We start from the raw sequence: 16,900 nt of genomic DNA, 5'->3' as shown, positions 1-16,900 counted from the left end.
GGAAAAAGGAACTGGTGTTTTCAAGAGGATGGTGAACATAGGTCAAAAGTTGATGAATGAGAATTATAATTTGCCAGAGGAATATGTAGATAACATAAGGAAAGTATATCAAAATCATTGGAGTGGTGAGCCATTGGTGGTACTGGACCGTGATCAAGCTCATTATCACCTGATAATAGCATTATATATAATGCAATTATAAATACAGCAATAATATTCACGATATTAGCATCTAGACCGCAGTTATGATGTTTGTTATGTTATAAGGGTTTGCTATATACGGCTTGGTGTAATTTACATGTACATGATGATTTAGATAGTGCTGTCGAACCGCTTAGTCCAGCATAAACTTGTGAATGCAATAACGGGTATCGCTGCATGATCATTCGAAAGTATTCAAAGTCTTTAAAAAGATTTTGCATTATGTAGTTATATAATAAAGTAGACAAAAAAATCGAACAAGTCTTCCATAGTATGTCCGTTATCCAGAGAAGATTTAAAGGAGTAATAGTAATTAGGGCACTTAATTACCGTGACCTACTTTTAAACAATGGCATAATTTTTGGTCATTTTTTCTAATGAAAGTTTTGAAATATATCATCAAATGACATTTAAGAGAAAAAAAATTTAAAAATTATGCAATAATTATGAATTTGATCCCCCACTCGTCCCCCCTATAACAACTGAACGGCCTTGAGGTGACCTTAGATTAATGTCATGTCATTACCGTCTGACCTCAAGTTTTTAATAGACAAAAAATAAAAAGTATTCGTCATGGCCACCAGAAGGCCCAAAATGGCACTCCTCCTTTGAAGCAATACATCTCATCTACATTTGAAAGAGAACATATAACTAAGATCAAAACTACAGGTAGCAGGAAACATTTAATTTGCATTTTTCCTGAAATTATTGATCATATTTGAGATATACAGATATAGCAGTTTGGTTATGAAAAATACATCATTACATGTATATATATTTATAAACTACATAACAATTACATTAATCGTAGAGAGCTAAAATTTGTGTAAATAAAAAAAAAATCCTCTGATTTCTGACTTGTGATTACCATGGTTACCTACTTGAAATGCTTAAAGTACAAGATACTGATAATTCCAACCTAACACTACAACTTTATAGAAGAAATTTATTTCTAGACACCTATCTTAAAATCAACAACACTGTGATGGTAACAAAGTACTTACATTTAAGCAAATTCCAACTCGGAAATCCTTCATAACATGACCACATATAAACACTATGAAAATTTCACTTCCTGTAAAGCTGATTTTTGGTGCGTAAACCACAGATTTGAGACTGCCCAAATAACAATCTCAAATGCAGAGCTTAAATATTATTCCGACAAAAAATGAAACCCCACAATTTCCTCTTCAATATGACAAGACCAATTTTAGCAAGTATTTATTTTTAGAATTTTAGTTAAAACCTTTATAATGATGTAACTAATGAACAGAGCTATCACCGATGGCCACACCTAGAAACAGTGTACAGATACCTATGGAATTAAACCAGACTCCAATTCGAAAGTCTGTGTTCCGTTCGGTAACACACATTACGAGATGGTTACAACAACGTGATGGCATAAGTTGTCTGGAAACAGGTTGTATATGGCATAGTCTTAAATCTTTGAAGAATTATCGTTTGACAGCCAACTTAAGATTACGAGAAGTCTACAGCTATATGCTTCGATAAGACATTAAGTCAAGGGGAAACTGCGTTCCGTTTGTGGACATATTTTGATATATAAACCAACATGGTGATAGCGTCAGGAACGACAATGCACCCGATCAATCCAAATATAACAATAGCGGCAACAAACTCCATGAACATACAAGATGGCCTTGACTCGTAAGCACTAATCCGTTTACGACGATAGGTCGAAGTAGCATTCTTCTGAATGTACAACTCTGTTTGTAGCTGATCAATGGTTTTGAGAAGTTCATCATAACTGAGCTGAGTTGCATTTTTGTAACACGATGCTTCGCAGAGAGCTTTTTTCTTGCGATGTCATTTTGTTGTTCGAAAGGATCCATTGGAAAGTCTAACACATTTATTAGTTTTACAAAAACATGGTTCAGAAAATGTGGAGTCCCATTTACTCCAGCTTAATTGTTCACCACTGCTCCAGACATAGTCAGTACAGTTGTTGGTAGCTGTAGACAGGCCAATATAAACATCGTCAGTTGATCTGTATAAGAGAATTCACAAAGACACATATCATTGGTGTTAGCACGTGCGTCGGACATAAAAAATGTACCAACATATGAACAGTCATTATCCGAATTCATTTTCAAATAAAACTAGGACAGTAAACAAAAGGAATATTTAGAAAGAAGCCAAATACAGTCGAAAATAGTTAGTTCAAAATTCAAAGGACTGTGGAAAACAGTTCCTCTGTTCCGAATTTCGACTCAAACGAAATGTATACATAAGGTGGACGATATCAGTTTCTTGACTTTGTATTAACAACTCCAATCAAAAAATGTGTAACCACGACGTTCCGTCCTGCACACGTGTACAATGCCCTTACCAAACACATATATATCATATATTTTACGGAATGATAATAAAACGAAATATGCTACAAGAAAAGATGCATGAAGTTATAGATCATATCAATATGACTTCATCTTGAAGAAATCAACGCATAAAAAAGCGCGGTACTAGAAAGCTTTTACCTGTTACAGAAAACATTCTACAAGCACTAGACTTAATTCAAGCACATAAACTCTATCAATGAAACAAATACTTTCAGCACTTCATTGACCATACCCTAAATCTGACAACGTGCCCGATCATGGGCCTTTAATAGAGAAGCTCAAAATTCGTTTTCGTCAAAAATTTCATTTCTGAATATGCACGCAACCAAGCTAAGTTTTTTCATGTTTTGTGTAAACGCGCTACTTTTTTAACGTACAAGTAAGTCACTGATACGGGATGGTGACACTAATTACGAAGTCAACCTTTCTTTGAAGAAGTAAACAGGCAATTAATCCCCAGATACCAAGTGTTGTGTTTACAATGGACCGATACGCTGTAATTAGCCATGTGTTACGCACAGGTGACTTTCTACGCTGTATATGTATTTATCGATTACGTCAGAAAGGAACGATGTTTTGACAAAAAATAATTTCGAGAACACGAATGACTTTTCCCTTGCTTTACAACAGAAGGGACTGAAAAATCGCTTCGACTCTACCAAATTTTCGACTCATTGGAAGGCAAAAAATCGAAACTTAAAAGTTATTTCAACTAAAACGGAATTGCGACTCAGGTGATTTCGAGACAACGAGTTTCAACTGTATATAAAACGAGATGAACAACAGGTAAAATAACGAGCATAAAACTAATTCAGCTTCATATTGCACGAAGAAACGAAATATCTATTAGTGAAATAAATATGACGACCGTAAAAATAATATAATTTTCATCAACTTTGAGAAAAGCAATCATTTCTTTGCAGAATTATCTGGTGTGAAATCAGCCCTACTGGCCTCTTGTTAGCTTGACCAATCTCGAAATGTAGATACAATAAAATTATTGATAAACCTGATAGGCATTGTCAAATATTTTCCGGAAAATCAAACAAACTTTAGCAAGGTGTATAACGTACTTACATAAAGTTACTGGGACACTGTTCATTGTTAGCCATGACTACATCGTACTTGGCCCGAGTGTCGATCGTTGCCAATCGGCCATTTTGATTTTCACAGTATGCCCTACCAGCAACCCAATTAACGATGTTGGGGCTAAGAAAGAACGACCCTTCTGTGCCTAAGATGTAAACTAAAGAATGGAAAGTTTATTGATTAAACACATAGTCTCATATAGTGTCGAGCATTTGTATTAAAATATCTCATTCCAGGCATCATACAATATGATTTAATCCTAGAAGAATATCATAATGATATATGTTTTAAGATAAGATATATTAACCGTACAACAAATATCATGCAGAATTGCCTGATGGCAATATATATATCTCCGAATTGGATATGATCAATTATAAAACTTAAAGAACTTAAAAATGTAAGACCTATCTCAGGTAAAATCAATGACCTGTAGCTATCAGCTTTGAAATCCTATACGACGAAGTAGTTTACAAAACAGTGTCCTTACAATTCATTATGATTAAACACTAACATGATAAGTTTCAGAAAGTGGTAATTTTCAGGCACATTTATTTTGCTTTAAAGGTTGTTAATAACATTTCAACTGTTATGATACATGGTAATTGATTACAGTCTGAGCGCACACTTGCATTCTCCGTTGAACACAAAGGGTGTGACACAAACTGTTCTACTGTGAAAGAAGCGGGTCGGTGTGGCTTGTATAAAGTATTAGATACAGTCTCTGTCACTGAAATGAAAGAGTTTGTTTCTTTGACACAGTTGGTAGACCCTTGGATTTTCATGTCAGAACCTGCGTTTAATTTCTGTAGGATCACTAGATAGGAATTAACATTTGTCCATGTTCTGTCACAAATGGTGGCTTATACTTGACTTGAAAAAACGGGGGAAAAACAAGAAGGCAAAAGCGCAAGTTGGCGTCCTTTCGTCCTCTCGCTTTGATGCTGTGGCTGATGATCGCTTTGGCGTTTTATATCACACTCACTAAGGAGCTCGAAATTTGGATACATGATTTTGCAAACCTGATGAATTAACTTAAAAACTATCTGTAAAATGCTCTCGTTAACACACTCACTGACGAGGGAAAACTTCATATTTACGATAGCTTTGACCAATTCTCAATCATTATTGTTTTAGACATTTTTAGAAATAAACGTTTAGATGTTTCGTTTCAGGAGCTTAGTATTAAATTTCAAATAAGAAATATAACAATCCTAAGAAAAAAGGAGTCCAAAACTTTATTTGGAAGTTTAAGATACAACCAAAGGGTTAAATACAGTATGATCAGCAATGCATTACACTGTATAACACCTCGGACGCCCCGGCGATACAAGATATAAGGCGGTAGCTGAAAAAAAAGATAAAACTGAATTTGGATGCTCTCCTCCAGCTCAGACGCCTCGGAAATACAAGATATAAGGTGGCAACTGAAGAAAAGCCGAAATTAAAATTTGATGCTCTCGTCCAGCTTGGACGCCTCGGTAAAACAAGATATAAGGCGGTAGATGATGAAAAAAATAACTTGAAATCAAGATGCAACAATTCAACCGTAAACAATTACTTCACACTTAAAAAACAAAAACCAAACCTTTGTTGAAAATAATCAATGTCCCAAAGATGATATACATGGTATCCTTGTGAAGATGCATAGCAAAACACCTGTGTCAAAATCACTGCAGTCTCGGTATTCACATTAACATCTAGAGGTAATCAGTTTAACGTTTGAAATACATTACATATGACAAGCAAAGCGTGTCTAATATGCTACAAGAACGTGTCTTGTGAAATATTAATTCTGTCTATCAGGTACAAACTATTACACCTAGGTTTTAACAGATCAGAACAAAGGGGAATACTTCCATTATCATCTATATAAGTAATCAGAGTTGCCTACGAGTTATGTTGTTTTTAATGTACTAAATCCTGTTAAATGTTGATATTTTAACATAAAGGATAAGATGTTGATACATATTATGATACAATTCATCATAGTATGTATTCTACATCTTATCAAATAAACATTCAATAAAATAAATTCTGGTTTCAGAATTTGTGTATTACACACATGTAGAACGTGTTGCTCTCCGACTGATGTTGATATCTGTTTTCGATAATGTGCATGTAATGCTGTTCTCATTTGAATGAAACATTTAACGTAAGCATCAGAGTTAGTACGTTGAATGAGTTTATAGGATATTTCATAAAATTCTGCTTTTGGAATTTTATATAGATATAAAGATACACCTAGACATGGTGTATTTGATAGACCTAGACATGGTGTGTGTTAGATAGACCTAGACATAGTGTGTGTTAGATAGACCTAGACATGGTGTGTGTTAGATAGACATAGACAGGGTGTGTGTTAGATAGACCTAGACATGATATGTGTTAGATATACCTAGACATGGTGTGTGTTACATTGACCTAGACATGGTGTCTGTTAGATAGACCTATACAATGTTTGTGTTAGAAAGACCGAGACATGATGTGTGTTAGATAGACCTGGAAATGGTGTGTGTTAGATATATCTAGATATGGTGTGTGTTAGATAGACATTGGCATGATGTGTGTAAGATAGACCTGGGCATGATGTGTGTTAGATAGACATAGCCATGATGTGTGTTAGATAGACCTATACATGATGTGTGTTAGATAGACCTAGACATGGCGTGTGTTAGATAGACCTGGACCAGGTGTGTGTTAGATAGACCTGGACCAGGTGTGTGTTAGATACACCTAGACATGATGTGTGTTAGATAGACCTAGACATGGCGTGTGTTAGATAGACCTGGACAAGGTGTGTGTTAGATAGACCTAGACATGGTGTGTGTTAGATAGACCTAGACATGATGTGTGTTAGATAGACCTAGACATGGCTTGTGTAAGATAGACCTGGACAAGGTGTGTGTTAGATAGACCTAGACATGGTGTGTGTTAGATAGACCTAGACATGACGTGTGTTAGATAGACCTGGACAAGGTGTGTGTTAGATAGACCTAGACATGATGTGTGTTAGATAGACCTAGACATGGCGTGTGTTAGATAGACCTAGACATTATGTAAGTTAGATAGACCTAGACGTCATGTGTGTTAGATAGACCTAGACATGATGTGTGTTAGATAGACCGAGACATGGTATGTGTTAGATAGACCTAGACATGATGTGTGTTAGATATATATAGATATGGTGTGTGTTAGATAGACCTAGACATGGGGTGTGTTAGATAGACATACACGTCATGTGTGTTAGATACACCTGAACATGGTGTGTATTAGAAAGATCGAGACATGGTGTATGTTAGATAGACCTAGACATGATGTGTGTTAGATATATATAGGTATGGTGTGTGTTAGATAGACCTAAATATGGTGTGTGTAAGATAGACTTGGACATGGTGTGTGTTAGATATGCCTAGACATGCCCTGTGTTATATAGCCCTAGACATGCCCTGTGTTAGATAGACCTAAATATGCCCTGTGTTAGATAAATAAGACATGTTGTGTGTTAGATTAACCTACACACAGTGTGTATTAGATAGATCTACACATGATGTGTATAAGATAGACCTAGACATGGTGTGTGTTAGATAGACCGAGACATGGTGTATGTTAGATAGACCGAGACGTGGTGTGTTAGATAGAAATAGATATGGTGTGTGTTAGATAGACCTGGACATGGTATGTGTTAGATAGACCTAGGCATAGTGTGTGTTAGATAGACCTAGACATGATGTGTATTAGATAGACCTAGACATGGTGTGTGTTAGATAGACCTAGACATGGTGTGTGTTAGATAGACCTAGATATGGTGTGTGTTAGATAGACGTACACATAGTGTGTCTTAGATAGACCGAGACTTGGCGTGTTAGATAGACCTGGACATGGTGTGTGTTAGATAAACCTAGACATGGTGTGTGTTAGATAGACCTGGACATGGTGTGTGCTAGATAGACCGAGACATTGTGTGTTAGATAGACCTATACATGGTGTGTGTTAGATAGACGTAGATATGGTGTGTGTTAGATTGTCCTAGACATGGTGCGCGTTAGATAGACTTAGACGTGATGTGTGTTAGATTGACTTAGACATGATGTGTGTTAGATATACCTAGACATAGTGTGTGTTAGATAGACCTAGACATAGTGTGTGTTAGATAGACCTAGACATAGTGTGTGTTAGATAGACCTATGCAATGTGTGTGTTAGATAGACCTAGACATTGTGTGTTAGATAGACATAGATATGGTGTGTGTTAGATTGTCCTAGACATGGTGCGCGTTAGATAGACTTAGACGTGATGTGTGTTAGATTGACTTAGACAAGGTGTGTGTTAGATAGACATAGACATAGTGTGTGTTAGATAGACCTAGACATTGTGTGTTAGATAGGCCTAGACATGGTTTGTGTTAGATACACCTAGATATGCTTTGGTTTAGATAGACCTAGACATGTCCTGTTTTAGATAGACCTAGACATGATGTGTGTTAGATATATCTAGAAATGGTATGTGTTAGATTGATCTGGACATGGTGTGCACTAGATAGACCTAGATAATACGTTTGTTAGATAGAACTAGACATGTCCTGTGTTAGATAGACCTAGAAATGGTATGTGTTAGATAGACCTAGACATGGTGTGTGTAAGATAGACCTATACGTGGTGTGTGTTAGATTGACCTAATCATTGTGTGAGTTAGATAGACCTAGACATGGTATGTGTTAGATAGACCAAGACATGGTGTGTGTTAGATAGACCTATACATGGTGTGTGTTAGATAGACCTATACATGGTGTGTGTTAGATTGACCTAATCGTTTTGTGTGTTAGATAGACCTAGACATGGTATATGTTAGATAGACCTAGATATGGTGTCTGTTAGATAGACCTATACATGATGTGTGTTAGATAGACCTATACATGGTGTGTGTTAGATTGACGTAATCGTTGTGTGTTTTAGATAGACCTAGACATTGTGTGTGTTAGATAGACCTAGACATGGTGTGTGTTTATAGACCTAGGCATCGTTTGTGTTAGATAGACCTAGACATGATGTTTGTTATATAGACCAAGACATGGTGTGTGTTAGGTGGACCTAGAGATGGTGTGTGTTAGATAGACCTAGACATGATTTGTGTTAGATAGACCTAGACATGGTGTGTGTTAGATGGACCTAGACATGGTACTGTTAGATAGACCTAGACATGATGTGGGTTTGATAGACCTAGACATGATATGTGTTTGATAGACCTATACATGTTTTGTGTAAGATAGACCTGGATATACTTGTGTTAAACAGATGAAGACCTGGTATATTTTGGTAGAGATCGAGACATGGCAGCGTATTACTTGTAGATAGACATAGACACGGAATGTGTAAGAAATACCTTATAAGTATGCTTGGACGGTTTTATGACACCCTAGATACGCTAGCACATAGTTTATATATAAATAATGGAAATAGTCTTCAGTGGAACTAAACAATCGTTCGTTATCAATGGTTCTGTTTATTTGTGGATTTGAAAACCTTAGTTGAAAGATTGGATAATCCAGATAATTTCTTTCATACAACAGCATACAAAGAAATGATCTTGTTATATCCATTTTTCTTCAGGCAGTTTGTATACGGAATACCTTATATATATATATATATATATATATATATATATATATATGTTGTCTGTATTGGTTTTTCTACAACTTTCGTACTCGACTGTCTATTGAAGTGTTTCAATCGATGTAAATTTGTTGTCATATTGCACCTGTTTACTTTTCAAACAAATCACAAGCGAATGATTCTATTAGTATATTCTTTGTAAACGTCGACACAGATAGGAAGATAGAATGTCACTAAGTGTCATCTTCCATGTCTTGTGAAGAGTAAGAATAAGATGAAATCAATTAAGATTATGACACTCTTAGGAGCTATTTTCTATTACTGCACCTTGTATATGTTAGTGAAACTCTGTAAAGTGACACTTATTTTTGTGTATCCTTAGTAGAAGTATACTTTGGAGGGAAATGGGGGAGTCTCGGTAACCTAAGCTTCGAGATAAATGTACAATGTAGCAGAACTATCATGAACAGTGATGATCATCAGTCAACTACTCACGTTACGTCTATTTACAACATTTGGATATTCTGACATTATCATCACACATCACGTTATTGACCATGCGCCAGTCAGTCCCTAAGACCATATCCGAGGTTCAACCTTATGCCATATAAACACATTAGAACATCTCACAATTCATTTCTAAATATGACTACAGAAGTCCTTAATTTATTTTACATATATCTGTATTTCACATACACTAGTATATAATACTTTTATTTCAGCACGACAAAATATTCAATGCTTTTGAAAGCAACGTTTTCCAATCATTGAGTTTCTAATGAGAACAAACTATGCTCCGCTTTTGTTGTTTCCGTGCAATGCTTTACACAGAGATATATTGAATATGCGCTTGATGTATCATATTCATTTTGTACTTTGTATGAAGATCAATATAATCGTCTTCTTTAATTTTTCACTTTGATCTATATTTACAACATACTTAACACAGACGCTTAACTCTAAACGAAAACATGATGAAACAATTAAAATCGGAAAAAAACCTAGGCTAATATCGATAACAAACACAATAGGAAAATACACCAACACGTTAACATACTCATCATCCAAACTCGAATTCAAGGTAAAAAATGAACAAAGAAAAAACGGATAATAAGACCAGAAGATCATTTGTCATCTATCATGATATATGTTATCTGTTTTATCTAAGATATGATACAGTGACACAATTTTAAACGGCAAAATCACCATGTCATCTCTTCTGAAAGTTAGTCGACAAACTGGTGTAACAGAGGTAATTATCTATTTCAACGCCTCCGCTAGGAAACGAACCCAGGTACCCTGGCTTACTAGTCTGACGCTCAACCAATCAAGCTATAGAGAAGTTCTCTCTAGCTGAGCGGTATGTTGCGGCTAGTATTTTACCAGGGTTACACTGGGTACACACAAAATGGAAAATGACTATGACCTTCGTAGTTGGTGATTAAGAAACGAAAACAACAATAGGATAATAAAAACCGTGGCTTTAAAATTTATTGCAAGAAAGTTATATTCCGTATGGTATAAATTATGAGAGCAACAATAGTTTACATTGACACCACGAGTACTACCGAAAATTAACATTTCAGAAATCGATATCATTTAAATAACACACTAGTGTCCAACTTTTGGAATTTTGAACAAGCGATTGTTTGAACTGAGCAAAACAAGAAGATGACATATCAGAAGTTCCTACTTTTCCAAGGCGAAAAATGACTTCGTTAATATTAAATATAAGTGGTTTGTTACCAAATGGCGAATTTGATGGTGACGAAGTATAATCGGTATGTAGTTTCTCAAATGTCTAAGAAATTCTGTTATATGATTGCAACACTTGATAATTACTATAAATTTATATATATATATATATATATATTTTTTTTTTAAATAATATAAATTTCTCAAAATGTACAGACAAATGGACAGATATTTTTAACATAAATCACATTTAAGAAATGATTATTTTTGAAACCAAAGATCACTAACTTTTCAAGAACACGCACGACATCGAGGCAAATCGGTTTGAAAATCACAAAAACATTCAAATGGACGTATATATGTAGTATATTATACTTTGTCTACTGCACACTACAACACGTGCCTGCGTCTACTCCATTGACCAATCATATATTCAAATGATAACAATTGGAGACCACTGTAAATTACTAATCAGTTAGACAAGATCTGATACCAAGCAATGATAAACAACTTCTATTGCCAAAAAAACCACCACAAGAATATTACGTACCATCTCAGTTTTTGAACCATGATGGTCTAGATGTTCAATATCCTTTTCAATATATATATATTTGTTATTTCTGTCGTAATTGGTTTATAAAAGAAACACTGAGCCCTCATAAAAATGCACAACAATGTAAGGAGTTCAGGACCGTTAAAACGTTGGATGCCTTCGATGAAGTACATAATGTGTACTCTTCTGGAACACATGGAATTATTCTTCTTGTATTTTTTTCACGAGACTCCTTTTAAATCTTTCTTATTTCATATATCCTTTTTTCGTCGTATTTTTATAAAGAAAATGAATAGTCATTCCGTTAGTCTTTTTAGGATCACAGAAGAATGCATCCAAACATTATGTTTTTATTAGACTATTCAAATACACTTTGATCTTTTCAAAGACTGAATTTTAGTATCTTACGGTTGCCCCTGCGGTCGAACACCGCATACGGCAAACCATTTATGCAATAATAAAATACGTTATGAAGTTATTTCTTTCTATGTTCTTTTCGGAAACTATGGATTAACGACGTTTTCCTTGATTCTGCATTTGAATAGAAATACCAACAGTGTGATAATGTCCGGTACGACAATCCCACAGATCAATACAAACATGCTTGCACAGGCCACGCCTCCCATGATCATGCTAGATGGTCTCGATTCATACACGCTGATCCGTTTACGCCGATAGGTGGAAGTGTTTTCCTTATTGACAGAGAGCTCCGCCTTCAGCTGAGTGATGATTTCGAGGAGTTCGCCATGACTGAGTTTGGTTATATTTGTATTTCTGATTATGCAAGACACGTTGGTAATGCTGGTTTCAGAGTTGGATGAGATTGTCGTAGGTTCTATTGCTGTAGCCGTTCCTATTGTTGATTTTGTCGTTGACGAATACAATAGTGACGCTGATATCGGGTTCGTTGATGTTTCCTCAGCAACTGTTGTTATCAGTGATGTCTCCATGTCCACAGGTGTCTTTGTTATTGTTGTTGACTGTAGCGATGAGAAGGAGAATGGTGAAAATGTAGTTGACGTTTCGGTAGCTGTCATTGTAAAGGTTGTCGTTTTGGTGATTTGAGTGGTTGCCATTGTTGTTGATGACGAAGGTGTTTTCGCAATAACTGAAAATGTATATAATAATGATTATCTTCTGGAACTAATAAAATCCAATACTTTAACAATACAAAAAAAAATGGATATAATACGTGTGTAACGTATGTATTTCTCGACATTTACACTAAAACTATATAACAAAGGTGAAATGCAAGAATATTCAAATAAATAAAAAAAAAAAAAAAAAAACATTAAAAACAATTCACTTGATCAGAACATTAAATACAGAAAATATTTTACTGAAATCTTACCAACACAGAGTGCGTACATGCTCATGGCACCTGTAGTTGTTGTAAACATGCCCAAACGTGATATTCCAACGCCGTTCTCCTTGCCACACGTTTTTGGGTTATCTGGTAACCAATTTGCCCAACTTAATGGACGTCCGTTAGACCAAGTGTACTCTTTACAGGTGGAGGGGTCCGTATGAAGACCGATCCATACACTGTTGATGATACTACAACATATCTATAATAGTATTAGTTATGCTCATTTGAAATTCGGACTGCTAAAAAGGACAATGATTAAAAATGCCAATTAGTGAAGCAAATGCTGACATTCTATTTCAGGTTTTATTAGAATTGTGATCATTATCATATTTTGATAATCATTTATGGTATCGTTATATCATTGAAATTTAACTAATACGTTGTTGTTACGGTTTTTTGATATTATCAAATAAACACACGATACTTGTTTTGCAATAAAAAAGGCGTGCATAAAATCATTGCTAACACGCATAGTTGTTTCACACTTAAGAAAACTTACCAGGCTCCTTGGGAAGCAAAAGCGTGAATGTATTGCTTGGTAGTTTCTAGTGAAGCCAATTCACCACCAACTTCTGCACATTCGTCATTAGCTTCTTCCCAGGTCACTTTCCCTTTGCTGCAGAAGAATCGTTCCGTTTCCTCGTAACCTTTATAGTAACAGAAAGATATATATATGGAACATTTGTATATCTGTCTACAATGAATGTAGTAGAATATTTTACTATATACATATTTTCATTGTTTCATCTTATTTCATTTTTTTTCCATCTTTTTTTGGGGAAGGTGGGGGGCGAGGGGGGGGGATATTTTTTTTCAAATTCTGATATCGTTTGTTTTGTTTTGTTTTTAAGTTGTTAATATGTATATAGTCTCGATGTAATATGCGTTTGTTCATTTTGTTGTAGCAGTTCCTTTTTTTAAACCTCCATTGACTCATGTCTTTTCGTGTCAATATTAAGGAGCGGACAATCCTGAAATGAGGATGCGAATTGGCATTCTATGTTATATATTAATTCAAGGCATTTTTCTTGAATGCTCTACATCAATTTACCATATGCAGAGCTTCTTGGAATTTTGTGCCGTTGCTACTGCCACCAGGAAGGTATTGGAATGTTAACATAACTTTAATCCTTGGAAAAAAGGAACACTGAATACAGTAAGGTCATTTGTTCCATAAGGATTGAAAAAAAAAGCATGATGTCAACCGTCATGTATCTTTGGTTAATTCACATTTCCAAATCAGATCTATGTTTATAACTTCCACCAAACCACTGTGCATATACTAACGAGCTTCAACCACATCTGACTTTATACGAAACAAGAACGCAATGCAAGACCTATATGATCCCGAGATTCACAAGGACTTACCGTTTTCGCAGAGAGCTGGGAATGCCTTTAAACAGTCAACGTTTATCCAAACATTCTTTTGGATTGACCACGCAATACATCGTCCATTTGAACAATCGAAAGGCTTATCGAAGTTTGACCAGGTCATTGCCTCGCCACTCACCCAAGTGATATTGCCACACTCTTGTGTCATCAGCCCTAGCCCGATCCAGTGCTCAATTGCCGTTCTGAATTGATAAAATCAGCATAAGCTATACGAATTAAAAAGGGTCAGTTTTAATTTGATTCAAATTGAATTAATCATCTTTCAGAAGCTAGATAGAAAGCAGGAATTTCTCTGAACATGTATTGCGTTACTTTTCTATTTAAAATATAATGAAATACACTTTAGGAAACAAACTCTCTTGTTCAATTGCATGACTACATGACGTGAGTTTACCAGTTTGTAAGTTTTTATTTGGCGATCTAGAACGCGATGAAAATTATCCAAAATCAATCTAATTCTTTGCAGTTTACTAAATCATTCTGTATAAGAGAACTTTATATGCTCCTTACTATCAGTACGTATTGTATTTTCCCAACTTTCCTTGGTTGATATTAAACACTTTGTTACACCTTATTCACTGTCCAATAGCAGGATAGTATCTCCCTTTCCCTCGAGACTAAACCTGTTTTGTCTGTAATCTTCACAATGGTTTTTCTAATGTAATTTTTTTTTCCAGGAACAAGATACCTCATAAAAAATACCGATGTTGAATTTGAGCAAAATGATGAGATTTCACCCTAGTAAGAAAGGTTATGCATTCTGTCCAAAAAGACTTAACATTATAGAAATTTAAATATGTGACTAAATCTTCTCTGTATGTCGAGTAATATTGCAATTTGTGCAGGTTGTAACATTTCAGTGAGATGACGCTATAAAAACTTTCGTCATTGATCCAAACATTTGTGAACACTGTGTTCATATGACCCGGGGATTATGTGGACAAACAGGCACTTTATTCTGTATCATATTTAATTTGATGTAATCAATGGTGACACTCGGATCATTCTCATAGAAACTCTTTGTCTGGCGATACGAAAGTTATTGTTTACATTTGAATGCTATTGGAAATTGGGCGAAACATGCTAGACGGGCCAAAGTTACTGTGTATACAGCATATATACAATGTAATACATATATGCAACATTCAAATCACATACCCGACATTAAGCTCCACTTCCGAAATAGCCTTTGTCTGTATGTCTTTGTTATTTAGAACTAGAAGACGACCGCCGATCATTGAGCAGTAAAGGAAGCTGTCATAAAAGTTCATGGGCTTGGCACTTCTGAAGAGACTGGAGTTGGGAAAGAAAGTCCCTGAAAAAATCATAAAACCAAAAAAAAGCTTTACGATTATAAGGATGCTCTGCACCGATACTCTCAAGCCTGTATTCAAAGTATTGTTTGTATTAGTATGTTTTCATTGATAATGTTTGTATTCACTGGGATGTTTTTATATGATTTTTGAGAAAAGATCTTCAAAACGTGCCGTTTGAATTTGTTGCGAAATTGATCTATTTATTTTTATGACGGAGAAGATGAAAGAATACAAATATGTGATAGTATGTGTTTTTATAGTACTAGAACACTCTTGAAAGTGTATGAACGTGGATTCAAAGAATATGTGCGAAAAATCGCCTAAAATCACGAAGTTCATTACAGATATGGTAAAGAAAATACCTATTTGTAGTATTTACACAGGTATTTAGACAAGAAATGATATCTAAAATTCTTCTTAAACATCGTTGAATAAGACCTAATTTTTTGTTTAGTTGCGTGTTGTCACTGTCCAATGTAATTGACTCAATAACTTACTTATACAGGTGTATAATAAGGTTTTATGTGTATCCACATCCCGTTAAGTTAGAGTTTGCCCATATAAGATTACTATGTCAAACAATTCTACCTTACACAGGATTTCACATCCGTGGAGTAATCTGAGTTCAGGGGAGATTACTCTTACAGCATCGTCTCTTTGTTCCCATTGATCTGTTACATTAATCTGTCAGTTGTCATGTGCTAACGTCATATCAACAAAGTCACAATACTCTGTCAACATTAAATATTGGATGAGCTACCCTATCAAAATTTCTGAGATATACCCGAGTCCCTGTACTGTTTCTTTGAAGCATATCTATCACAACACTTCTGTACATGTTACTTAAACGACCCTTTCTGCTTGGTGCAGCTGCAAAAGCCGAAATGGCTGGGAAATCTCAATAAGACAAATGTTATCCATTTGCCCATGTGGAAAAATATATGCTGGACCATATGATGGGAGTGATGGTAAAAAGGTAAAACTGCGCGGTAATGAATGATTGATCATGAACTTGATGTACCCAACACCCTGCAGGTGTAAGTTTCGGTCCAGAAAAACACAATCAACATGCTACTATAGGATCCAGAACTTTGCGTTTATTTGTCTATTAGTCCGTCGGGTTTACGGAATATCTTATCTCACCATATTTGGACCACCTGAAAGGCCTCTTTGGTTTGTATCATTCCCTTTATTCCAGGTATTATTATGAGTTAGAATTATGATTCTGTTATAAGATCTATATCTTTTTATCGTTCGATGGAGTTTTAAATGATAGTAAACCTTCGTAAACGTACCATATTCGCATAGGGATT

Source organism: Ylistrum balloti, unplaced genomic scaffold (assembly GCF_031769215.1).
Source record: "Ylistrum balloti isolate Yb309-2 unplaced genomic scaffold, AGI_CSIRO_Ybal_v1 Utg371156, whole genome shotgun sequence".
NCBI lineage: Eukaryota > Metazoa > Mollusca > Bivalvia > Pectinida > Pectinidae > Ylistrum > Ylistrum balloti.
This window is presented reverse-complemented; position numbering follows the sequence as displayed.